Source organism: Ranitomeya imitator, chromosome 5 (genome assembly GCF_032444005.1).
Source record: "Ranitomeya imitator isolate aRanImi1 chromosome 5, aRanImi1.pri, whole genome shotgun sequence".
NCBI lineage: Eukaryota > Metazoa > Chordata > Amphibia > Anura > Dendrobatidae > Ranitomeya > Ranitomeya imitator.
In genome coordinates, this window is record NC_091286.1 from 661476164 (window position 1) to 661504026 (window position 27863).

The window sequence follows — 27863 nt, forward strand, 5'->3', positions numbered from 1 at the left end:
TGAGGGTCGCCACGTAATAAAGAAATAATGATTTTAACTCGTTGAACTGGGTCACCAGAGGAGCGGGGTTTCAAAGCCAGAAATAGTTTACAATTATTTTTAAAATTCAAAAACTTAGCTCTATCTCCAGAAAATAACGTAGGAATAGGAATTTTAGGTTCTAACATAGGATTCTGAACTACTAAATCTTGAATGTTCTGTACTCTTATAATGAGCTTATCCATCAAAGAGGACAGACCCTGAATGTCCATGTCCACACCTGTGTTCTGAATCACCCTGATGTAAAGGGGAAAAGAAAGACAGAACACAGTGCAAAGAAAAAAAAATGGTCTCAGAACTTCTCTTTTCCCTCTATTGAGAAGCATTAGTACTTTGGGCCTCCAGTACTGTTATGAACAGGTAATTCAGAACCACAATGGACATTGAAGTTTAGAGCACACAAGTGACCTGACATTTACCAAAAACATTGGACGAGCTCTGAGACGTGGAAACTCTGCTGACCGCAATCCCTAATCCTATCACACCACACTAGAGGTAACCGTGGATTGCGCCTAACGCTCCCTATGCAACTCGGCACAGCTTGAGAAACTAACTAGCCCTGAAGATAGAAAAATAAGCCTACCTTGCCTCAGAGAAATTCCCCAAAGGAAAAGGCAGCCCCCCACATATAATAACTGTGAGTAAAGATGAAATACAAACACAGAGATTAAATAGATTTAGCAAAGTGAGGCCCGACTTACTGAATAGACCGAGGATAGGAAAGATAGCTTTGCGGTCAACACAAAAACCTACAAACAACCACGCAGAGGGGCAAAAAGACCCTCCGCACCGACTAATGGTACAGAGGTGCTCCCTCTGCGTCTCAGAGCTTCCAGCAAGCAAGAAAAAACCAATATAGCAAGCTGGACAGAAAATATAGCAAACAAAAATAACATAAGCAGAACTTAGCTTATGCAGGAAAGACAGGCCACAGGAACGATCCAGGAGGAAGCATTTCCAATACTAGAACATTGACTGGAGGCCAGGATCAAAGCACCAGGTGGAGTTAAATAGAGCAGCACCTAACGACTTAACCTCATCACCTGAGGAAGGAAACTCAGAAGCCGCAGTACCACTCTCATCCACCAAATGAAGCTTATAGACAGAACCAGCCGCAGTACCACTCACGACCACAGGAGGGAGCTTGGCCACAGAATTCACAACACCCCCCCCTCCCTGGCTAAAAACACCTGCCCCCAGCCACCCCAGAAAAGGCACATCTGTAAGATGCGCCTATTCTGGCACTTGGCCACTCTCTTCCCATTCCCGTGTAGCGGTGGGATATGGGGTAATGAAGGGTTAATGTCACCTTGCTATTGTAAGGTGACATTAAGCCAGATTAATAATGGAGAGGCGTCAATTATGACACCTATCCATTATTAATCCAATAGTAGTAAAGGGTTAAAAAAAACACAAACACATTATTAAAAATTATTTTAATTAAATAAACACAAAGGTTGTTGTAATATTTTATTCAACGCCCAATCCAGTCACTGAAGACCCTCGTTCTGTAACCAAAAAAAATAAAATAAACAAACAATATCCTTACCTTTCCGAAGATCTGTAATGTCCAACGATGTAAATATATCTGAAGGGGTTAAAATATTTTGCAGCCACGAGCTTTGCTAATGCAACGTTGTTCGTGGCTGCAAAACCCCGGGGAATGAAGGTAAAGTAGGTCAATGACCTATATTTACCTTCATTTGCGGTGAGGCGCCCTCTGCTGGCTGTTCCTAGATCGTGGGAACTTTCCTAGAAAGCTCCCAGGCTCGAGTTCATAAGAGGCGCCCTCTGCTGGTTGTCCTCATATGAACTCGAGCCTGGGAGCTTTCTAGGAAAGTTCCCACGATCTAGGAACAACCAGCAGAGGGCGCCTCACCGCAAATGAAGGTAAATATAGGTCATTGACCTACTTTACCTTCATTCCCCGGGGTTTTGCAGCAAGGAGCAGCGCTGCATTAGCAGAGCTCCTTGCTGCAAAATATTTTAACCCCTTCAGATGGATTTACATCGTTGGACGTTACAGATCTTCGGAAGGTAAGGATATTGTTGTTGTTTTTTTTTTGTTACAGATCGAGGGTCTTCAGTGATTGGATTGAGCGTAGAATAAATTATTGCAACAAACTTTGTTTTTATTTAATTAAAATAATTTTTAATAATGTGTTTGTGTATTTTTTAACCCTTTACTTCTATTGGATTAACAATGGATAGGTGTCATAATTGACGCCTCTCCATTATTAATTTGGCTTAATGTCACCTTACAATAGCAAGGTGGCATTAACCCTTCATTACCCCATATCCCACCGCTACACGGGAATGGGAAGAGAGTGGCCAAGTGCCAGAATAGGCGCATCTTCCAGAGGTGCCTTTTCTGGGGTGGCTGGGGGCAGATGTTTTTAGCCAGGGGGGGGGCCAATAACCATGGACCCTCTCCAGGCTATTAATATCTGCCCTCAGTCACTGGCTTTACTACTCTGGCGGAGAAAATTGCGCGGGAGCCCACGCCAATTTTTTCTGCCATTTAACCCTTTAATTTAATAGCAAGAACGGCCAAATTTTGCAGATACACACTACTAACATTAGTAGTGTGGAATATGCAAAAAAAAAAGGTGATATGAGATGGTTTACTGTATGTAAACCATGTCACAAATCATGTCGGGTTTTAGGAAGGAGATAGCAAAAGCCGGCAATTGAATTACCGGCTTTCTGCTATATCGCGCTGTATGAAATATTAATATATATACATATATGTGTCTCACTATTCCATGTGTACACATTTATTCTACCTATTCTACTGTAAGCTGTCAGTGTGATTTTACTGTACACCGCACTGAATTGCCGGCTTTTCTCTCTAACACCGCTGCGTATTTCTCGCAAGTCACACTGCTGGTCCGTGTGTAATCCGTATTTTTCTGGCTTCCATAGACTTTCATTGGCGTTTTTTTTGCGCAATACGGTGACAAACGCAGCATGCTGCGATTTTCGACGGCCGTAGAAAGCCGTATAATACTGATCAGGAAAATACGGCAGATAGGAGCAGGGGCATAGAGAATAATTGTGCCGTTTGTTTTGTGAGTTTTACGGACGTATTTTCTGCGCTCTTACGTCCGTAAAACTCGCAAGTGTGACGGCGGCCTGACGGGTCCGAGAATGAGTATAGAACGACTCAACATTGGGTTATGTATTTATGCAATTTTTTTTGCAGAGGGCAGTATCCATTCACCCCATCACATTGTCTCCCTAGCCCCATTATATCCATTCCCCCTATCACATCGTCTCCCTAGCCCCATTATATCTATTCCCCTTATCACCTTGCCTCCCTAGCCCCATTATACAGTGGGGCAAAAAAGTATTTAGTCAGTCAGCAATAGTGCAAGTTCCACCACTTAAAAAGATGAGAGGCGTCTGTAATTTACATCATAGGTAGACCTCAACTATGGGAGACAAACTGAGAAAAAAAAATCCAGAAAATCACATTGTCTGTTTTTTTAACATTTTATTTGCATATTATGGTGGAAAATAAGTATTTGGTCAGAAACAAAATTTCATCTCAATACTTTGTAATATATCCTTTGTTGGCAATGACAGAGGTCAAACGTTTTCTGTAAGTCTTCACAAGGTTGCCACATACTGTTGGTGGTATGTTGGCCCATTCCTCCATGCAGATCTCCTCTAGAGCAGTGATGTTTTTGGCTTTTCGCTTGGCAACACGGACTTTCAACTCCCTCCAAAGGTTTTCTATAGGGTTGAGATCTGGAGACTGGCTAGGCCACTCCAGGACCTTGAAATGCTTCTTACGAAGCCACTCCTTCGTTGCCCTGGCGGTGTGCTTTGGATCATTGTCATGTTGAAAGACCCAGCCACGTTTCATCTTCAATGTCCTTGCTGATGGAAGGAGGTTTGCACTCAAAATCTCACGATACATGGCCCCATTCATTCTTTCATGTACCCGGATCAGTCTTCCTGGCCCCTTTGCAGAGAAACAGTCCCAAAACATGATGTTTCCACCACCATGCTTTACAGTAGGTATGGTGTTTGATGGATGCAACTCAGTATTCTTTTTCCTCCAAACACGACAAGTTGTGTTTCTACCAAACAGTTCCAGTTTGGTTTCATCAGACCATAGGACATTCTCCCAAAACTCCTCTGGATCATCCAAATGCTCTCTAGCAAACTTTAGACGGGCCCGGACATGTACTGGCTTAAGCAGTGGGACACGTCTGGCACTGCAGGATCTGAGTCCATGGTGGCGTAGTGTGTTACTTATGGTAGGCCTTGTTACATTGGTCCCAGCTCTCTGCAGTTCATTCACTAGGTCCCCCCGCGTGGTTCTGGGATTTTTGCTCACCGTTCTTGTGATCATTCTGACCCCACGGGGTGGGATTTTGCGTGGAGCCCCAGATCGAGGGAGATTATCAGTGGTCTTGTATGTCTTCCATTTTCTAATTATTGCTCCCACTGTTGATTTCTTCACTCCAAGCTGGTTGGCTATTGCAGATTCAGTCTTCTCAGCCTGGTGCAGGGCTACAATTTTGTTTCTGGTGTCCTTTGACAGCTCTTTGGTCTTCACCATAGTGAAGTTTGGAGTCAGACTGTTTGAGGGTGTGCACAGGTGTCTTTTTATACTGATAACAAGTTTAAACAGGTGCCATTACTACAGGTAATGAGTGGAGGAAAGAGGAGACTCTTAAAGAAGAAGTTACAGGTCTGTGAGAGCCAGAAATCTTGATTGTTTGTTTCTGACCAAATACTTATTTTCCACCATAATATGCAAATAAAATGATAAAAAAACAGACAATGTGATTTTCTGGATTTTTTTTTCTCAGTTTGTCTCCCATAGTTGAGGTCTACCTATGATGTAAATTAGACGCCTCTCATCTTTTTAAGTGGTGGAACTTGCACTATTGCTGACTGACTAAATACTTTTTTGCCCCACTGTATCTATTCCCCCTATCACATCGTCTCCCGAGCCCCATTATATCTATTCCCCCTATCACATCGTCTCCCGAGCCCCATTATATCTATTCCCCCTATCACATCGTCTCCCTAGCCCCATTATATCTATTCCCCCTATCACATCGTCTCCCGAGCCCCATTATAGCTATTCCCCCTATCACATCATCTCCCTAGCCCCAATATATCTATTCCCCCTATCACATCGTCTCCCTAGCCCCATTATATCTATTCCCCCTATCACATCGTCTCCCGAGCCCCATTGTATCCATTCACCCCTATCACATTGTCTCCCGAGCCCCATTGTATCCATTCACCCCTATCACATTGTCTCCCGAGCCCCATTGTATCCATTCACCCCATCACATCGTCTCCCTAGCCCCATTATATCTATTCCCCCTATCACATCGTCCCCCGAGCCCCATTATATCTATTCCCCCTATCACATCTTCTCCCTAGCCCCATTTTATCTATTCCCCCATCACATCGTCTCCCGAGCCCCATTATATCTATTCCCCCTATCACATCGTCCCCCGAGCCCCATTATATCTATTCCCCCTATCACATCATCTCCCTAGCCCCAATATATCTATTCCCCCTATCACATCGTCTCCCTAGCCCCATTATATCTATTCCCCCTATCACATCGTCTCCCGAGCCCCATTGTATCCATTCACCCCTATCACATTGTCTCCCTAGCCCCATTATATCTATTCCCCCTATCACATCTTCTCCCTAGCCCCATTTTATCTATTCCCCCATCACATTGTCTCCCGAGCCCCATTGTATCCATTCACCCCATCACATCGTCTCCCTATCCCCATTATATCTATTCCCCCTATCACATTGTCTCCCGAGCCCCATTATATCTATTCCCCCTATCACATCGTCTCCCTAGCCCCATTATATCTATTCACCCTATCACATCATCTCCCGAGCCCCATTATATCTATTCCCCCCATCACATTGTCTCCCTAGCCCCATTTTATCCATTCACCCCTTTTTCACCATCTCCCGAGCCCCATTGAACTCTCGGATATTCATTAAGGTACCTTCACACATAACGATATTGTTAACGATATCGTTGCTTTTTGTGACGTAGCAACAATATCGTTAAAGAAATCGTTATGCGTGACAGCGACCAACGATCAGGCCCCTGCTGGGAGATCGTTGGTCGCTGAACAAAGTCCAGAACTTTATTTCGTCGCTGGATCTCCCGTGGACATCGCTGGATCGGTGTGTGTGACACCGATCCAGCGATGTCTTCACTGGTAACCAGGGTAAACATCGGGTAACTAAGCGCAGGGCCGCGCTTAGTAACCCGATGTTTACCCTGGTTACCAGCGTGAAATTAAAAAAAAACAACCACTACATACTTACCTACCGTTGTCTGTCCCCGGCGCTCTGCTTCTCTGCTCTGGCTGTGAGCGCCGGGCAGCCGGAAAGCAGAGCGGTGACGTCACCGCTCTGCTTTCCGGCCGCTGTGCTCATAGCCAGTACAGGAGGAGTGCAGAGAAGCAGAGCGCCGGGGACAGACAGCGGTAGGTAAGTATGTACTGTTTGTTTTTTTTTACTTTCACGCTGGTAACCAGGGTAAACAGCGGGTTACTAAGCGCGGCCCTGCACTTAGTAACCCGATGTTTACCCTGGTTACCCGGGGACTTCGGGATCGTTGGTCGCTGGAGAGCTGTCTGTGTGACAGCTCTCCAGCGACCAAACAGCGACGCTGCAGCGATCCGGATCGTTGTCGGTATCGTTGCAGCGTCGCTTAATGTGAAGGGGCCTTTAGGGTCAATCGCAAGAAATAAATTTGCTGTATAGTCATTTATGTGTCATAATTAGTTATAGCGGAGCAATAGGCTGGATGTGCATCGTTATGTTGGGTGCCGACAGGTAAATTATTCGTTAAAGAAGGGTGTTCTAAATCAGTAAGTTGTGGGTACATTATGGAACTCCAAGTAGTTCACTATTTGGGTCCGACCCTGGAGAACTAGGCACTCCGTAGTTAAATTGAGGTGATATTTATGAGCCATCCAGTGTGCATGTATGTTGTACAGTCAACGTTTCGGTCAATAACTTTTTGTCTTGCCCCTCGAGGGGATTTTTGCCATGCCCCTCGCTTGACCCCCCATCCAATAATAAAGCCTATACTCCCCTCCCGGGCCGACGGCCAATCAGTGCTGACGTCACTGTCTCCACCTTCAGACAAATAGAACATGGAGAAGGAAGTTCGAGATCAGCTGCAGCTCGGACTTCCTCTTCATGATCGATTTGTCCGAAGGCGGGGACAGTGACGCCAAGGCTGATTGGGCGCCGGCGTCACGTGTCACAACACCGCACGAGAGTTCTCGGGAAAGACTGGTAATGACGACAGCACGGGAGGCGAGTATAGGCTTTATTTTATCGGGGCTAAACATTTTGATCAGGAAATGTCCTAATAGTGGACAACCCCGTTAAGGTCAAATGCCAACACATTTGTAAACGGAATACGAGGTATATATAGGTTTACTTATGGTTGTGTTGTTCGACATTAATTTCTGTGTATTTCACCATTTGTTTTGTTTTTTTTGACTATTTTTTGGATTAATATTCTGCAGGTTCCTAAGTTTTCTTTGATACTTTGATTTTAAAGTTTATCTGAAGAAGGTCCAAGTTATTGACCAAAACGTTGTCTGCACAATAAACATGTGTATCGAATTGTTAATAAATATCACATTAATTTTAAGGGGTTGTCCACTACTAAGAGAACCAATACTTGAACTAAATGTTTGGCCCCGGTAAAATAAGAAAAGTTATTCTCACCCGCCATGCTGGCACCATTCCAGCGGTGTAATGACGTTTGGGTTTTCATTGGCTGTAAGCCATAATCATCAACATTAACAGAAATAAACGGGTGAAATGGATCACTGTGTGTAATGACTCCATATAATATAGGAGTTTCACGGTTTGTATTGAAAAACTAAGATAAATTAACTGTTTGACGACATTCTAATTTAGTGAGAAGCACCTGTATGTAAGGTTGAAGGATTAATAAAATGTCCTTGTTTGGAAGGTTGGTGAAAGAGTTAGGAGTCCTACTCAAGGTTGTTAGGCTACGTTCACATTAGCGTTTTGCGTGTTTGCGTCGGGCGACGCAGCGGCGACGCATGCGTCATGCGCCCTATATTTAACATGGGGGACGCATGGACATGCGTTGTGCTGCGTTGTGCGACGCATGCGGTTTTTTTTTGCCTCAAGTGTCGGGCGCAGAAAACGCAACAAGTTGCATTTTTCTTGCGTCCAAATTTCGGCAAAAAACGACGCATGCGTCGCAAAACGCAGTGTTTTTGCGTGCGTTTTGGTGCATTTTTATTTGCGTTGCGTCGCCGACGCAGCGGCGCACAACGCAAATGTGAACGTAGCCTTAACATGTTATACAAATGTGTCTTTCCTTACCTTGCCCCTTGGTTCACAATATCTTTATGTGAGTGTTGAGCAATGCCTCAAAAAAACAACAAAAACATGATTTTGAGATATTCTGTTGGGAGAGGTTTATGGTAGTTGCGTCAATGCCTGTTAATGACAGAATGTCAAAGGTTTCGGTGGCTTGTCGGGTTATTGAAATCTTCAGTAATTGGAGTCCGTAAAGCATTCCTATTGTATATTACACGCTCCCGCTGGTGGTGACTACAGGCTGTGATCGGGCAGGTCCTGAGTACCAGGAGACTTCCCCATATGCCTCCCGCTACCACTGCCCATCAGAGGGGAAGACCAGATTACTTTATTTATTTATGTAAGGCTACTTTCACACAAGCGTCGGAATCTCCCCGTCGCAATGCGTCGGGCAGAGATTCCGACGCTAGTGTTTAACGCACTGCATTTCTCCGGCGCATCCGCTGCCCCATTGTGAGGAGCGGAGTTCCGGCCGCGCATGCGCGGTCGGAAAAAGCGGTCCGTCAGGAGCAAAAAACGTTACATGTAGCGCTTTTTGCTCCCGACGGTCCGCCAAAGCACGACGCATCCGTCGCACGACGGATGCAACGTGTGGCAATCCGTCGCAAATGCGTCGTCAATACAAGTCTATGGGGAAAAAACGCATCCTGCAAGCACTTTTGCAGGATGCGTTTTTTCTGCAAAACGACGCATTGTAACGGATTGCAGTTAACGCTAGTGTGAAAGTAGCCTTATATAGCACCATTAATTCCACAGCACGTTAGACATTACTATCGCTGTCCTCATTGGGGCTCACAATGTGGAGTCCTTATCAGAGGTCGGACATCGGAAAACTCAGAGGAAACCCACGCAAAACTCCTTGCAGATGTTGTCCTCTGTGGGATTTGAACCCAGGACCCCAACGTAGTAAAGCAACAGTGCTAACCACTGAGCCACCATACACTGCTAACCACTAAGCCAGCATATTCTGCTAGCTACTGAGCCACGATACAGTGCTAACCACTGAGCCAGCATACTGTGTGTCATACCGGCCTCCTCTGACGCTGCGGCCGCTTCTCCTATCACTCCCGCTCTCTCCATTTCTCCTTGCCGCTCTGTGTCGCGCCGGTTCCCCGCGTCCTCTTCCTGCTGCTCGGGGATTTCGGCGTGGGGTGCACGCTCCTCTTCCCTCCCGTCCTGTACCTGCTCCACACATGCGCCTTAGGACGCGGGCGTGCACTTCTTCCTCCAGTTAACCATTTCGGACCCTCCCTGCTCCTGTCTCCTCCAATCAGGTACTTCTTTGGGCTATATCAGGCCTCGCCTCCATAATGGAGGTGCCTGATTGTTGTGTGCAGTTTGTACCTTCGTTTGGCCCTGCCTGGTTCAGATCCTTTTCTGCTCCGGTCTGGTCCGTTTTCTCAGGCTCATTCTCCTCCTGTCTTCCCTCCGTTTTCCCAGCCTGTCTCCCTTGGTTCGTCCCTTCCTCCCCTCTCCCTTTTACTTTCATTCCCAGGATTTCTCCTCCACTTCCGTCCTTCCCTTCTGTCCTTTCCAGAGCCGTCCCTCTTGGTGCCAGCTGTTGCGGTATTGTTCCCCTCGGGCCTGCTCCCCAACTATCCCTGCATAGGGGTTGTCATCGCGGGTTCGCTCGCACCTGGGTGTATCAGTACCGTGACCCAGAGGGTCCACTCTCTGTCCGGTTCTTCCGTCCTCACAGTCACTATAGGACTGCGCTCAGATTTCATCAGAGTGCAGTCAGATTGTCTCAGTCTTCCGTTCTCACAGTCACTATAGGACTGCGCTCAGATTTCATCAGAGTGTAGTCAGATTGTCTCAGTCTTCCGTCCTCACGGTCACTATAGGACTGCGCTCAGATTTCATCAGAGTGCAGTCAGATTGTCTCAGTCTTCCGTCCTCACGGTCACTATAGGACTGCGCTCAGATTTCATCAGAGTGCAGTCAGATTGTCACACTGTACTAACTACTGAGCCACCATACAGTGCTAACCACTGAGCCACCATACAGTGCTAACTACTGAGCCAGCATACTGTGCTAACTACTGAACCACAATACTGTGCTAACCACTGAGCCAGCATACTGTGCTAACTACTGAGCCACAATACAGTGCTAACCACTGAGCCACCACACAGTGCTAACCCCTGAGCCACTATACAGTGCTAACCACTGAGCCACCATGCAGTGATCACCACTGAGCCACCATACAGTGCTAACCACTGAGCCACCATACAGTGATCACCACTGAGCCACCATACAGTGATCACCACTGAGCCACCATACAGTGCTAACCACTGAGCCACCATACAGTGCTAACCACTGAGCCAGCATACTGTGATAACTACTGAGCCACCATACAGCGCTAACCACTGAGCCACCAAACAGTGCTAACCCCCTGAGCCACTATACAGTGCTAACCACTGAGCCACCATGCAGTGATCACCACTGAGCCACCATACAGTGCTAACCACTGAGCCACCATACAGTGATCACCACTGAGCCACCATACAGTGCTAACCATTGAGCCACCATACAGTGCTAACCACTGAGCCACCATACAGTGATCACCACTGAGCCACCATACAGTGCTAACCACTGAGCCACCATACAGTGCTAACCACTGAGCCAGCATGCTGTGATAACTACTGAGCCACCATACAGCGCTAACCACTGAGCCACCACACAGTGCTAACCCCTGAGCCACTATACAGTGCTAACCACTGAGCCACCATGCAGTGATCACCACTGAGCCACCATACAGTGCTAACCACTGAGCCACCATACAGTGATCACCACTGAGCCACCATACAGTGCTAACCACTGAGCCACCATACAGTGCTAACCACTGAGCCAGCATACTGTGATAACTACTGAGCCACCATACAGCGCTAACCACTGAGCCACCACACAGTGCTAACCCCTGAGCCACTATACAGTGCTAACCACTGAGCCACCATGCAGTGATCACCACTGAGCCACCATACAGTGCTAACCACTGAGCCACCATACAGTGATCACCACTGAGCCACCATACAGTGCTAACCACTGAGCCACCATACAGTGCTAACCACTGAGCCACCATACAGTGCTAACCACTGAGCCACCATACAGTGCTAACCACTGAGCCAGCATGCTGTGATAACTACTGAGCCACCATACAGCGCTAACCACTGAGCCACCATACAGTGCTAACCACTGAGCCACCATACAGTGATCACCACTGAGCCACCATACAGTGCTAACCACTGAGCCACCATACAGTGCTAACCACTGAGCCACCATACAGTGATCACCACTGAGCCACCATACAGTGCTAACCACTGAGCCACCATACAGTGATCACCACTGAGCCACCATACAGTGCTAACCACTGAGCCACCATACAGTGCTAACCACTGAGCCACCATACAGTGCTAACCACTGAGCCACCATACAGTGCTAACCACTGAGCCACCATACAGTGCTAACCACTGAGCCAGCATGCTGTGATAACTACTGAGCCACCATACAGCGCTAACCACTGAGCCACCATACAGTGCTAACCACTGAGCCACCATACAGTGCTAACCACTGAGCCAGCATACTGTGATAACTACTGAGCCACCATACAGCGCTAACCACTGAGCCACCATACAGTCATCACCACTGAGCCACCATACAGTGCTAACCACTGAGCCAGCATACTGTGATAACTACTGAGCCACCATACAGCGCTAACCACTGAGCCGCCCTGCTGCAATTCTGCTTCAATTGAGATTTACTTTGTTCTTCTATATCTGATCATTTTCAAGACCTTTCATTGTCGTCTGCATATGGAATCATTACAATTCATCCATTTAGATCCTTCAATTTTGACACCTTATTCATGAACTGCAAGGAATACATAGTAACATAGTAACATAGTTAGTAAGGCCGAAAAAAGACATTTGTCCATCCAGTTCAGCCTATATTCCATCATAATAAATACCCAGATCTACGTCCTTCTACAGAACCTAATAATTGTATGATACAATATTGTTCTGCTCCAGGAAGACATCCAGGCCTCTCTTGAACCCCTCGACTGAGTTCGCCATCACCACCTCCTCAGGCAAGCAATTCCAGATTCTCACTGCCCTAACAGTAAAGAATCCTCTTCTATGTTGGTGGAAAAACCTTCTCTCCTCCAGACGCAAAGAATGCCCCCTTGTGCCCGTCACCTTCCTTGGTATAAACAGATCCTCAGCGAGATATTTGTATTGTCCCCTTATATACTTATACATGGTTATTAGATCGCCCCTCAGTCGTCTTTTTTCTAGACTAAATAATCCTAATTTCGCTAATCTATCTGGGTATTGTAGTTCTCCCATCCCCTTTATTAATTTTGTTGCCCTCCTTTGTACTCTCTCTAGTTCCATTATATCCTTCCTGAGCACCGGTGCCCAAAACTGGACACAGTACTCCATGTGCGGTCTAACTAGGGATTTGTACAGAGGCAGTATAATGCTCTCATCATGTGTATCCAGACCTCTTTTAATGCACCCCATGATCCTGTTTGCCTTGGCAGCTGCTGCCTGGCACTGGCTGCTCCAGGTAAGTTTATCATTAACTAGGATCCCCAAGTCCTTCTCCCTGTCAGATTTACCCAGTGGTTTCCCGTTCAGTGTGTAATGGTGATATTGATTCCTTCTTCCCATGTGTATAACCTTACATTTATCATTGTTAAACCTCATCTGCCACCTTTCAGCCCAAGTTTCCAACTTATCCAGATCCATCTGTAGCAGAATACTATCTTCTCTTGTATTAACTGCTTTACATAGTTTTGTATCATCTGCAAATATCGATATTTTACTGTGTAAACCTTCTACCAGATCATTAATGAATATGTTGAAGAGAACAGGTCCCAATACCGACCCCTGCGGTACCCCACTGGTCACAGCGACCCAGTTAGAGACTATACCATTTATAACCACCCTCTGCTTTCTATCACTAAGCCAGTTACTAACCCATTTACACACATTTTCCCCCAGACCAAGCATTCTCATTTTGTGTACCAACCTCTTGTGCAGCACGGTATCAAACGCTTTGGAAAAATTGAGATATACCACGTCCAATGACTCACCGTGGTCCAGCCTGTAGCTTACCTCTTCATAAAAACTGATTAGATTGGTTTGACAGGAGCGATTTCTCATAAACCCATGCTGATATGGAGTTAAACAGTTATTCTCATTGAGATAATCCAGAATAACATCCCTCAGAAACCCTTCAAATATTTTACCAACAATAGAGGTTAGACTTACTGGCCTATAATTTCCAGGTTCACTTTTAGAGCCCTTTTTGAATATTGGCACCACATTTGCTATGCGCCAGTCCTGCGGAACAGACCCTGTCGCTATAGAGTCACTAAAAATAAGAAATAATGGTTTATCTATTACATTACTTAGTTCTCTTAGTACTCGTGGGTGTATGCCATCCGGACCCGGAGATTTATCTATTTTAATCTTATTTAGCCGGTTTCGCACCTCTTCTTGGGTTAGATTGGTGACCCTTAATATAGGGTTTTCATTGTTTCTTGGGATTTCACCTAGCATTTCATTTTCCACCGTGAATACCGTGGAGAAGAAGGTGTTTAATATGTTAGCTTTTTCCTCGTCATCTACAACCATTCTTTCCTCACTATTTTTTAAGGGGCCTACATTTTCAGTTTTTATTCTTTTACTATTGATATAGTTGAAGAACAGTTTGGGATTAGTTTTACTCTCCTTAGCAATGTGCTTCTCTGTTTCCTTTTTGGCAGCTTTAATTAGTTTTTTAGATAAAGTATTTTTCTCCCTATAGTTTTTTAGAGCTTCAATGGTGCCATCCTGCTTTAGTAGTGCAAATGCTTTCTTTTTACTGTTAATTGCCTGTCTTACTTCTTTGTTTAGCCACATTGGGTTTTTCCTATTTCTAGTCCTTTTATTCCCACAAGGTATAAACCGCTTACACTGCCTATTTAGGATGTTCTTAAACATTTCCCATTTATTATCTGTATTCTTATTTCTGAGGATATTGTCCCAGTCTACCAGATTAAGGGCATCTCTAAGCTGGTCAAACTTTGCCTTCCTAAAGTTCAATGTTTTTGTGACTCCCTGACAAGTCTCCCTAGTGAAAGACAGGTGAAACTGCACAATATTGTGGTCGCTATTTCCTAAATGCCCAACCACCTGCAGATTTGTTATTCTGTCAGGTCTATTAGATAGTATTAGGTCTAAAAGTGCTGCTCCTCTGGTTGGATTCTGCACCAATTGTGAAAGATAATTTTTCTTGGTTATTAGCAGAAACCTGTTGCCTTTATGGGTTTCACAGGTTTCTGTTTCCCAGTTAATATCCGGGTAGTTAAAGTCCCCCATAACCAGGACCTCATTATGGGTTGCAGCTTCATCTATCTGCTTTAGAAGTAGACTTTCCATGGTTTCTGTTATATTTGGGGGTTTGTAACAGACCCCAATGAGAATTTTGTTACCATTTTTCCCTCCATGAATTTCAACCCATATGGACTCGACATCCTCATTCCCTTCGCTAATATCCTCCCTTAAAGTGGACTTTAGACAAGACTTTACATAGAGACAAACCCCTCCTCCTCTCCGATTTTTACGATCCTTTCTAAACAGACTGTAACCCTGTAAGTTAACTGCCCAGTCATAGCTTTCATCTAACCATGTCTCGGTTATTCCCACTATGTCAAAGTTACCTGTAGATATTTCTGCTTCTAGTTCTTCCATCTTGTTTGTCAGGCTTCTGGCGTTTGCGAGCATGCAGTTTAGAGGATTTTGTTTTGTTCCAATCTCCTCACTGTGGATTGTTTTAGAAATGTTCTTACCTCCCTTCTGAGTATGTTTTCCTGGGTCGTCTTTGTTCGAGTCTAATGTTTTTCTTCCCGTCCCCTCTTCTTCTAGTTTAACGCCCTCCTGATGAGTGTAGCGAGTCTTCTGGCGAATGTGTGTTTCCCAGGTTTGTTGAGGTGTAGTCCGTCTCTGGCGAGGAGTCCATCATACCAGTAATTCACACCGTGGTCCAGGAATCCAAATCCTTGTTGTCTGCACCATCGTCTTAGCCAGTTGTTTGCATCAAGGATCCTGTTCCATCTCCTGGTGCCATGCCCGTCTACTGGAAGGATAGACGAAAAAACTACCTGTGCATCCAGTTCCTTTACTTTCTTCCCCAACTCTTCAAAGTCCTTGCAGATTGTCGGTAGGTCCTTCCTTGCCGTGTCATTGGTGCCAACATGTATCAGAAGAAATGGGTGGACGTCCTTGGAGCTGAAGAGCTTTGGTATCCTATCGGTCACATCCTTGATCATCGCACCTGGAAGGCAGCATACTTCTCTTGCAGTTATGTCCGGTCTGCAGATGGCTGCTTCTGTGCCTCTCAGTAGTGAGTCTCCCACCACCACCACTCTTCGTTGCTTCTTGGCTGTACTTTTTGCTGTCACTTGTTGCTGTGTGCCCTTTTCTTTTTGCTTGCTGGTATTGCTTCATTCTTAGGTGTGCCATCTTCATCCTCTACAAAGATTTGATATCGGTTCTTCAGTTGTGTGGTTGGTGATTTCTCCATGGTCTTCTTGCTTCTTTTGGTCACATGCTTCCACTCATCTGCTTTTGGAGGTTCTCTGACACTTTTTTCACCTTCTGTGACCAGTAGAGATGCTTCTGTTCTGTCTAGAAAGTCTTCATTCTCTTTGATGAGTTTCAAAGTTGCTATTCTTTCTTCCAGACCCCGCACTTTTTCTTCTAAAAGGGCCACTAGTCTACACTTCTGACAGGTGAAATTGGATTCTTCTTCTGGTCGATCTGTGAACATGTAGCACATGCTGCAGCTCACCATGTAGGTTGTCACATCTGCCATGTTGCTCCTAGATCCTGCTGACTTGCTGTGTGTTTTCCTTCTTGTGTAATCTACTCAGCCAAGCTCTCTTACAATAATGTCCTACAGGCAAAAATTGGTGATGCTTTCGAAGCAGCTGGTCCCGGCTGTACCCAACGATCTTCTAGTTTAGGGAGACTTCGCTTCTCCCAGAAGGCACCTGGAATATGCAAATTAGCCTCCTAAAGCTTGAATCCCTGGTTTGGTGATGCTTTCGAAGCAGTTGGTCCCGGCTGTACCCAACGATCTTCTAGCTTAGGGAGACTTCGCTTCTCCCAGAAGGCACCTGGAATATGCAAATTAGCCTCCTAAAGCTTGAATCCCTGGTTTGGTGATGCTTTCGAAGCAGCTGGTCCCGGCTGTACCCAACGATCTTCTAGCTTAGGGAGACTTCGCTTCTCCCAGAAGGCACCTGGAATATGCAAATTAGCCTCCTAAAGCTTGAATCCCTGGTTTTGTCTCACGGCAATACACGGCATGTCTCCAAGAGATTTCTCACCCTGCGCTTGTCTTGGGTTTCTAATAAGTGCCGAGCATTGCAAGTCCATAGCAGAGGACAACTTGATGTATTTTATTTCAATGGCCACTGTCCTTTCAACAAATTTTGCATAAATTAATAGTAAAAGCAAATATAAGAAGATAATCTAATATATAATTGCCTAGAATACTACTTCCTGCAATTTGTGCCAACTTCCGTGGCTTTGTCCGGAGCTAATGTCCGGAGCTAATGTCCGGAGCTAATGTCCGGAGCTAATGTCCGGAGCTAATGTGCGGAGCTAATGTCCGGAGCTAATGTCCGGAGCTAATGTGCGGAGATAATGTCCGGAGCTAATGTGCTGAGCTAATGTGCGGAGCTAATGTCCGGAGCTAATGTGCGGAGCTAATGTGCGGAGCTAATGTCCGGAGCTAATGTGCGGAGCTAATGTGCGGAGCTAATGTCCGGAGCTAATGTCCGGAGATAATGTCCGGAGCTAATGTGCGGAGATAATGTCCGGAGCTAATGTCCGGAGCTAATGTCCGGAGCTAATGTCTGGAGATAAGTGACGTCAACAGTGTCCAGTGTCTGATTGGTTGCCGCCTGCTGCGAGCGACCAATCAGAAACGTGCCGTACTGTGACACACTCCGCCCGCCATTTTGGTGTGATTTTTGAATTTTTACCTCACAGCAAGTTTCTACTGCGTGGAGGCGGGCCCAGTGACGTTGCTCTTCAAGCTCCTGCTGAATTTCGTCAAAAAAAATGATAATACCATTTACCAAAACTATATATATTTAGTTGTGAAGTGGTTCAGTGACATTTTCACACCAATTTTGAACTTTTGTTTGGTGTTTTCTCCATATACTGCCTATTATTTTTGTTCTTTCTTACTATTATTTATTAATTGTATTATTCTTACATTTGAATAAATAAAGTATATATGGATTCTAGACTCCCGATTCTTTAGAATCGGGCTGCCATCTAGTATATCATATCAGAGAACCTGGTTTCTTTCTTCACTTATAAGTCACTTCTTCTCCCTCTGCCACTCTGAAAAACTGCTAAAATCAATACAAGACAGTAAGCGGTCTAACTGAGGGATCAGATTACAGTCTCAGGGGTGGAGAGATGGTAGCAGCACATTCAGATAGAGGTGGATACACATATCCTGATGCTTTATAGTAGCTTTATCTCACCACATACCTGGATTCCCAGCTACACTGCTCAGTAATGCTCTTAATTTTCTCCATGCTGCTGCTTGTTAACATGTGTTGCATAGAGACAGTAGAGCTGCGATCTCTCATGGTTTATATGTAAAGCAGACGTAGTCGCTAGGTTCCGCCCACCAGCTCAGAGACAACTGAAGATCACAGAGCCTCAGAGGGGGAATCTTCTAAAAATACCGGATACAAATCATATAGAGGTATATTGCTTAGAGGTTATTTTGAGCAGGTTTCCACAATTTTGTGTGTATTAATGCAAAAGGATAATTCACTCTGATGGTTCCTGCCTGTGCCAATACATTGTAAGGAGCCGTAGATATATGAGCAGCAGCACAGGATTGAGCAGATCACGTGACTCCATCCCGTCCCTCCTTGATAGACAGCTTTTATGCACATCTAATCTTTCTAATCCTGGAAAGTTGTCTCTTCCACTTGGCACCCGGCTACGCGCCACTTATTGTTATTATGAGACTAAAGTATCAGTCGGCACTATAAGTACTTCTCCTGCGATCATGATGATGATACGTGGGTTGAATGATGGGATTTAGTAGAGACGGCACCTTATGTGCTTGTAAGTGTAGCGCTGGCTCGCTGCAGCAAGATGCAATGAGTCACTCCGATCGGGGATGACTGGCTGTAATCCTCTTTATATATGGAAATTTCATCTGACAGCAGCCAAATGTTTCAGACAGGCCGTGAATCCCTGAAACTGTTCTGTTTTGGTTGCCAAATTAATCTCTTAATAACTCACAACTTTCGGTCCTTAAAGCGAATCTGTCCTTTAGAACATGTAGAAAAGCACAATCATCCTCCACCAGGTGAAAATAGCTCTGATGCAGATACCAGGTTTGTATATGTAAGGACTATTCCAATTCTCATACTCTGTAGTTTAGCACCCACTCTTTTTTCAGTTAGCTTCTCCCATTCATAAGCATTCTGCCAGTATTATAGGAGCTGGAACTTCCGCTTCTGCACTTTCAAGCATGTACTGTTCATGCCATGGTATCTGTTTGAGGTGCATTGCCGTTTGACAATAAGGAAAGTAAGAAGCAGAGAAAAGGACCTTTTTTCCACCACTGCTTCCTGTAGAGAGACGCAACTTCATGTAAAGAGACTATGACCTACCACCATTTTCTGTAGAGAAACAAATGTAGCGCCAGCGTCCTTCTATGCCTCTGCTCTCTCCTCCCAAGAGGGATGGCTACTTACTCACCGCCCCAGCCGCCTATCCCTGTCTCCTGCCTCTGCTTCTACTCCCCAGGGTCTGAGCTCACCTGGCAGATTCCCTGGCAGTGCACTTAGGGCACGTGTGCTCCCTGTCACCTAAAGTGTCCCCAGCCAATAGCTGGGAGACACTAACTTCTTAAGGCACCTCTACCTGTTGGGAGGTGCCTGGGCAACGTTTGTGCAAAGTTAGTTAATACTTGCCTGCCTGCTGTTAGGTTCCTTTGTCTACTTTGTCTTATCCTAATTCTGTTTTGTCTAACCTGTATTCTTCTTCCATACCTGACCTATCCACGATCCAGAAGCCGCACAGTCTGTACCCTTACCAGTGGCCGTACTGTCTCCTTTCCAGAAGCTTCACATTCTGAATCCGTACCAGAGGCTGACCTGCCCTGCCTGGGACTCAGTACCCGAACCAGCATCTCTGACCCTTGGGGTCAGCTGCTACTGCTCCAGACACTGCCCTGTAGTGGTACCTGGAAGCGATCTCCCGCTGAAGCCTGATATCACCATCAAAGGCTCCAGTGAGAACAAGGTGGCGGTTTAGTTACACACCTCCAGGTTTAGCTTGGCCCCACAGGGGTTACAACAATGACCTGCTACCTCATGTCTTACAGCCCGGCAGGAAGCTGTGTCTGTGCCGTTCTCTCCATAATTTCAGAGGTCCGTTATATATAGTAATAGTATAATTCTGCTAAGAGGATCTGCCCAGAAAATCCTCCACCACGTATCACTTGACCTGTCGTTTCTTCCAGCACCGCTCTGCTCGGACCTCAGGTGAATAAGTTCTGAGCTGCCTCTCCTGCACTATGTGCTGTCATATAGTGCTATGTGCCAAATGCAGCCCACATTATATCGCCATACTGTGCTTAGAAAATATGCAGTGTCCACAATAAACCACCTTAAATATCCCACATACGGTAGTCGTCTGCCCCATAGTCTCTAAATAACACTACAAATCAATTCTCAAATAATGCCGCCATCCACTAAGTAATATTATCTGCTCCTCAGGTTCCCATATCAAGGGCACATAGTAAATTATGTCTTTGGTAAATTAACCTAGTTTGCCACCCCCAAAAGCTCCTTTTTGATTATTATGTCTGTCCAACCAAACATATATAAAGTCACCATAAGGCCGGGTTCATGCTTCCGACAGTCATGGTCCAATATGACCGGTCATGTCCGGATCGGCCGCAGAGCTCCAGAATTCTTATAGGTATATATGAGGCTGCCGAGTCTGGGTCAGGAAACCCTTAGGCCGTCCAGACATCACTGTCTGTATTCAGACTTCCATGGTGAACTTCAGTGGTACAGTCCATGCAGTTGCATCATGTAGGAAGTTCTGGTGATTAGATGGTGACCCCTTCACAGAACATTAGCCATGTAACTCTCAGGGGAGACACCACGTGATCACATTACCTAACTTAAGAGAAGTGTGCCTTCAGTTTCCAGACAGGGGCAGCTAAATTAGGTAATACTAGCTGAATCATATATAGTGAGGGAAAAATCCTAAAGTGCTACTTTAAGAACATCGGTTGAGTGACAACCAATATGGTCTTACAGGAGTGTCACCCATCTTTTTATACACCTTGGTCTTGGGTTATGTTTTTCTCTGGGCAATGGGTATATGACGTAGACCTTCTACTTCTCTACCTGCATCCAACTTATATTGGTCTTGTCATTGCCAGCTCTGTTCAATTTTTATAGTTTTCTGGTGCGCTGATTAGCATCATTTATTCCTCCGTTCTGGCCGCTCATTAAATGTCAGAGCTCTATTATAGGTACAATTAGAAGAAATAAAACTGGCCGTGACCCCATCTGACGAGGAACGTTCACATGTGTCGGCGATTAACTGGAGCTCCTTCCCAGACGGCGGTTTAACAACACACATTACACAATGGAAAGATGTGCAGCCAGAAGATAATGGCGCAGGGGAACTTGTTCTCTGCTCAGTTAACATGGGTCCATGGGTTAAGGGAATGAAACGCGCGTCGCAGCCCTAAAATCTGTTCTGTCCTCTAAGGCCAAATTCACTCTTGTGCTCCATGTTTCCACCATTTCATGGACTTCCCATGACTATTGGATATCTATTCCATCATGTCATCCATATACTTTGTGGCTTGAGGAAAGCTCAGAAGATAATTTTTTGAAAAAAAGTAAAAAAATAAATAAAATCTCTGATCCTATTAATGAAACGTACAGTGCCTGAGGAAGGATGTATTTTTCCCGAAACGTATCCCTATGCAATCATTGGTGGTGGTTGCTGGTTGCAATATAATTCTAAATTTCAAGTCAGTTCTGTCTAGCTTTAGAAGTTTTCCAAAGAGCATGTCCACTACGAGGTTTTATTTTTTTTTCATCTGGATTTAGAGCAGATTCACATGAAAAATTGTTTGAACTACTCTTCGAATAATATTCTTATTGGTTTCAATGTGAAACATGACTGTAGTGCGCATAAGTTCTTGAGTCGTTTCGGCCCCAATTTTGACAACTGGATCAAATGAAGCAAAAGAAAAAAAAAACATGGCAAACCAAAAAAACATGGAAAAATCAGCCTTTTAAGTGTGTTTTGACGTTGAAAAGCTCTATCGTGCTCCTAAAAGAATCTTCCTATTGATTTCAATCAAGAAGCCATGTTGCTTTTCATATGACAAGGTTTTTTCTTACAAAGTTTTAAAACCCGCATCGTGGGGTAAAAATAAGTGACGTGCCTCTTCTTTGATGCACATTGGAATAAAAGACAAAATGTTGAGCAAAAAACCACTGTGTTAAAAATTCTCTCCCAAACTGAGAAACTGAAAACCGGATCGAAAAAAATTCAGGTGGCCCTGGGAAGGCGGGTACAGAGGGGAGATACACAAGTTGAAGAAGAGGTGCTGTCACCTACCTTATATTTGATTGCTCCTACTGATGTCCAAAGCCTTTTTGCCCACTCAGCCCCGGTTGTGACTGCTGTCTCTGCACCCACCATACAACTGGTTGTAAAATCCGTTGTGTTGCTGAAAGATGAGCCGAGGCATCTGGCAGCTCCTTATCTCCACCCTTGATGAAACACCTGGTGCAAATTTCCTGGCAGAATGAATGCAGATCAGCAGTATAAGGCGATTTGTCCTTGTTTAATGGCTGCTTACAAGAGCTGATTCTAAAATTGTTCAGACTCATCAGATAGCGGACAGCTGAATGTTTCTTCAATGAATAGCTGTCTCTACCGACATTATTATGTTAGTATTTTTTATTTCCCTGACCAAGTCAGAATATCTCCAAAACGTCAGTCTTATGGAATTTTACCGGTGTGCAGTGGTAACTGCCTTCTAAATGGGGTCTTATGAAGGAGAATTGGTGATGGGGTCCAGGACACCCAAGACTTTGGTCATCAGATCTCCTATCTCCAGGAGTACAGAAGGAGACTTGGTGATGGTGTCCAGGACACCCAAGGCTTTGGTCGTCAGATCTCCTATCTCCAGAAGTACAGAAGGAGAATTGGTGATGGGGTCCAGGACACCCAAGGCTTTGGTTGTCAGATCTCCTATCTCCTATCTCCAGGAGTACAGAAGGAGAATTGGTGATGGTGTCCAGGACACCCAAGGCTTTGGTTGTCAGATCTCCTATCTCCAGGAGTACAGAAGGAGAATTGGTGATGGTGTCCAGGACACCCAAGGCTTTGGTTGTCAGATCTCCTATCTCCAGGAGTACAGAAGGAGAATTGGTGATGGTGTCCAGGACACCCAAGGCTTTGGTTGTCAGATCTCCTATCTCCAGAGTTCACCACTCTGCAGTCTCACTGATTCCTGTTTGCCAGGGTTTGGTTCATCCTTCATAATTGACATTAGACACCAGCAGCATGGTTGAGCTGTTGGCTGGAACAGTGCTGCATCCAGACCCGACTTTGTCTCTGCAACATCGGGGGAGTGAAAGTGGCCAGACACAATGTCACGATCCCACCTTTCGGTATGACAGTTCAGCTTGCTGAGCTTTCAGTATGGTGATGGACAGCTCAGCTATCCAATCGGAGGATGGGGCGTGCTGAGCGTTCAGTGTTTTGAGTAACAATTCAGCCGTCCAATCAGGGCCAGGACTTGTTGGGGCTTCCTGCATGTGTCTATTATTCGAGTGATGACCTGGTTATTTAGCTGGCTCTCTACCTCCAATTATTGCCAGTTGTAGCTTTGCTCAGATGGTGTGTGCTTGCTCTGTTCTCTGTGTTCCTGTATTTGATCTTTCGGTGCCTGACATTGGACCTTTCCTTTGACCATCCATTTGCTGTGCCCCTTTGTCTTAATCCTCTACCTTCCCAGAATTCTAACCTTAGACTTTTACTTGACTTTGCCTTTGCCTTACCCCTTTGTACAGTATATAATGAGCCCTATTGGTATCTGACCTCGGACCTCTTGACTACCCTAAGCCTCACGGCTTGTCTGTGAGTAATGACTAGCGTCACATAAAACCAACTTTAGAGCAGCGCTTTCAAGCTCTAAAGAAAATAGCTTGCAAGTGCTGCTCTCCTTGCCTAGGAAACCAGTTACCGCTGATTGCAGAGGTGGCCAGTAAAGTATCAAATTAAAAAATTTGTGGATTCTTAATTTAAAAACAGGAAACGACCTCCTAAAGGCCAAAGGGTAAGTCCATTTCCTATAATGGAAAGGTGTCGGAACACACACCGCATTGTAGATGGCGGTGTAGCTACGTCGTACATCATGTAGTCCGATGATTATTTCCCATCGTTGTCTAATCAATACTCTTGATGTGGATTTACACGGTCTAATTATTTATTATAACTTTTTCCCTAAAATCATTTTTTTCCATCTTTGCCAAAAAAAAAAAAGAGAGAAGTACCTCACATGCCCTGAATCTAATCAGAAGAAAAGTTGATTTTACTCCTGCCAAGCAAATAGGACGATCATTTTTCACATTCTTACATTTTCCAGGGTAGTTTCAAGTTAGATTATGTTACTGTTGCTTATAAGTTCCTGCAAACTCCCCGAGCCCCTGCCCTGGTTGTAGTAGTAAGGGCCCAAGTGAATTTTACTGGGGAAATATTGCTAACGTTTCACGCTGTATGTTTTCTGTTGTCTGCCGTAGATACAGTTAATGTTTTGTGTGCGTCTGATTAGTGTGGAAAAAAAAAATTAATGCAGTTCTGTATTATGATTTATGGACTGAAGTCTGTGCCCGGTGTCATTTTGCCAGCTCTGAAGTAATTTTTCCTTTTTTTTTAATTTTTACATTTTTTTTTCCGATTTGGGTATTAGAACCGGCTACTGTTTTTGTTGATCTTTTCAACTTGTGAATGGGCTTAATTCAGATCTTAGCAGCATGGGATCTGAGAATTATTAATGCTCCAATTCAGACAGTGATATTGAGTGAAACATTGGCCAAGTGTGCGAGATGGAGAGCGGTAGAATTTCATTAAATCGTTTTCAGGTGCATTTTTCCTTCTCCCGTCAACTCGTGTAATGTGAGTTTGAAGTTTCCATTTATTTGGCTTCCTGTACCTTTGTTGTGGATTTAGTTAATTCTAAATTTGTCTGTAACAGTCATCCGTCCTTACTGTAATTCTTTGTATCTTGGATGCTTGTATATGATGATTTGTGATTTCAGAAACAAGTAATTGTATTAAAAATTTAGATAAGGCAAAAAGAATAGCAATTTTATTAGTAGGAGGGTTGCTTGGTCTTTAAATAACTTTTCATATATCCCAAGAGTGTCCCTTGCCCTGGAGGACCGGAGCAATCCTGCTTTACATGGAACATCCATTGATTTGAATGGGCATTTTAAAATGCTTCATTTCCCCTGTGGTGGCGCTCCAGGGAAATCAAATGCTTACAAACAGGTTTCTCCACAGATGTCAGCTGATTGATGGAGGTCTCAGCAGACTGCCTCAGGCTTTCTTCTCTGCATTCCTCTCTGCCCCAGGACTTCTCCTTAAGGCTCTTGTCTGTGCTAAGGCCATCTCTTCGGCACTCCGTTCTGCCATCAGGCTGTATTCTCAGCACTCCTCTCTACCCACAGGCCATCTCCTCAGTGTTCCTCTCTGCTGTCGAACTGTCTTTTCAGTGCTCCTTTCTGCCCTCGGGCCGTCTCCTCGGCTCTCCTCCCTGCCCTAGGGCTGTCTTCCCGGCGCTCCTCCCAGCCCTAGGGCCGTCTCCTCGGCGCTCCTCCCTGCCCTCGAGCCGTCTCCTCTGCGCTCCTCCCTGCCCTCGGGCCGTCTCCTCGGCGCTCCTCTCTGCCTTCGGGCCGTCTCCTCGGCACTCCTCTCTGCCCTCGGGCTGTCTCCTCGGCGCTCCTTTCTTCCCTTCAGGCCTTCTCCTCGGTGCTCCTCCCTGCCCTAAGGCCGTCTCCTCAGCGCTCCTCCCTTCCCTCGAGCCGTCTCCTCGGCGCTCCTCCCTGCCCTCGGGCTGTCTCCTCGGCGCTCCTCTCTGCCCTCGGGCCGTCTCTTCGGCGCTCCTCTCTTCCCTCGGACCGTCTCCTCGGCACTCCTTTCTTCCCTTCAGGCCTTCTCCTCGGCGCTCCTCCCTGCCCTCGGGTCATCTCCTCGGCGCTCCTCCCTGCCCTCGGGCCGTCTCCTCGGCGCTCCTCTCTGCCCTCGGGCCGTCTCCTCAGCGCTCCTTTCTTCCCTTCTGGCCTTCTCGGCGCTCCTCCCTGCCCTCAGGCCGTCCTCTTGGCGCTCATCCCTGCCCTCGGGCCGTCTCTTCGGCGCTCCTTTCTTCCCTTCAGGCCTTCTCCTCGGTGCTCCTACCTGCCCTCAGGCCGTCTCCTTGGCGCTCCTTTCTTCCCTTCAGGCCTTCTCCTCGGTGTTCCTCCCTGCCCTCGGGCCGTCTCCTCGGCGCTCCTTTCTTCCCTTCAGGCCTTCTCGGCGCTCCTCCCTGCACTCGGGTCGTCTCCTCGGTGCTCATTTTTTCCCTTCAGGCCTGCCTTCTCCTCGGTGTTCCTCCCTGCCCTCGGGCCGTCTCCTCGGCGCTCCTTTCTTCCCTTCAGGCCTTCTCGGCGCTCCTCCCTGCCCTCGGGTCGTCTCCTCGGTGCTCCTTTCTTCCCTTCAGGCCTTCTCCTCGGCGCTCCTCCCTGCCCTCGTGCCGTCTCCTCGGTGCTCCTTTCTTCCCTTCAGGCCTTCTCCTCGGCGCTCTTCCCTGCCCTCGGGCAGTCTCATCGGCGCTCCTTTCTTCCCTTCAGGCCGTCTCCTCGGCGCTCCTCCCTGCCCTCGGGCCGTCTCCTCGGCGCTCCTCCCTGCCCTCGGGCCGTCTCCTCGGCGCTCCTCTCTGCCCTGAGGCCACGGCATATTGCAACTTTCAATGCCACAGCGAGGCCCGGATGAGGGGCAGAGAGGACCATCTTAAGAGGGATTTTCCCTTTTCATTGTTTTGAATACCATCAGTGCAACCATGTTAAAAATAATATAAACAGCAATACTTTTCTTCCCATGTTCCAGTGTCGGCTCTAACCCACTTTTACAGATTGCAGTATTGACGTCCTATCTGTAGCGCTTATTACTGCTGCAGCCAGTCACTGAGTTCAACGGGTCATGCTATCTGAACCTACAGCTGGGGGGATTGACTGCAGTGGTTATATGTAATATAGACATGACGTCACCATGGGGAAGTATAAGAAATTAACTTATGCGTTAAAACCCCCAAAATATGAGCAACCTCCCTAAAATATGCAATAAAAATTATCAAAACTTTGTAAATACCCCAAATTTGTATCAACAAAACAATCAACTCGCTACACAAAAAACAAGCCATCAAGCACGTCTATCAATGGAAAAATAAAAACATTTGGGGAATAGCAACACAAAACATGTTTGTTTGTTTTTTTTCAAATTTCAGAATTTTTTACATTACTTAAATAAATAAAAAAAAAAATGTTTGGCATGCCATAATTGTACTGATTTCGAGAATCCTGTTACCATGTTCCTTTTACCACACAATGGATACCATAAAAATCCAGAAAATATATGGCAGAACTACATTTTGTTCACCATTTCGTTCCACTTGGACTTTTTACCACAATTTTCATTACAATGTATGTTAAAGTGGATGGTTTCATTCACCGCTACAATTCTGTTTACACATATACCGTATGTGTGTGTGTCTGTGGGTGTATATATTTGTTTAGTATATATGTATAATGGTATATATGGATGTATCAGACCAATGTGACTGTAAGGAAAATCATCGTTTAGTTATGTAAGAAGAGAAAATTCTGCAGCTGCTGCCTGGAATGAGAGAGGTTTTGAGTTTGAATCCTGGATCAGACCATACTTGAATGAATGAATGAATGAAGTAGAGACATAACCATCCTGGGAAATTGGAGCATCTTTCCTAATTTGAGATTGTCCTGCTGGATCTGGGACAGTTTAAAGGTATGAAGAAATATGCTTCATTCTCCACTCATAAACTATTTATCTTTCCCTCTGCCTCCCGAACTCATCATCCACTCTGAAAAATTGTGAAAGTTTATCTTGCTCAGCCTAAACTGTACTGTCAGCTCACTGAATGATCAAAAAACAGCTGACCACTAAAGTCTATGGATAGGGAATAGAAGGGTAGAGGGGCACAGACACATAAAAATCGTGCTACTGCTTTCTACTAAGTGTTTTATCTCACCCGAGTGCTTGATTCACAGTTACAATGCTCAGTAATGT

At 45.5% G+C, this 27863-nt stretch overlaps 1 protein-coding gene across 4 annotated transcripts in view; it reads left to right on the top strand.

Moving 5' to 3' along the window:
* SUPT3H (SPT3 homolog, SAGA and STAGA complex component) overlaps positions 1–27863 on the top strand; it is a 634212-nt gene that overhangs the window by 409792 nt on the left and 196557 nt on the right. The gene's annotated exons all lie outside the window — the stretch shown is intronic.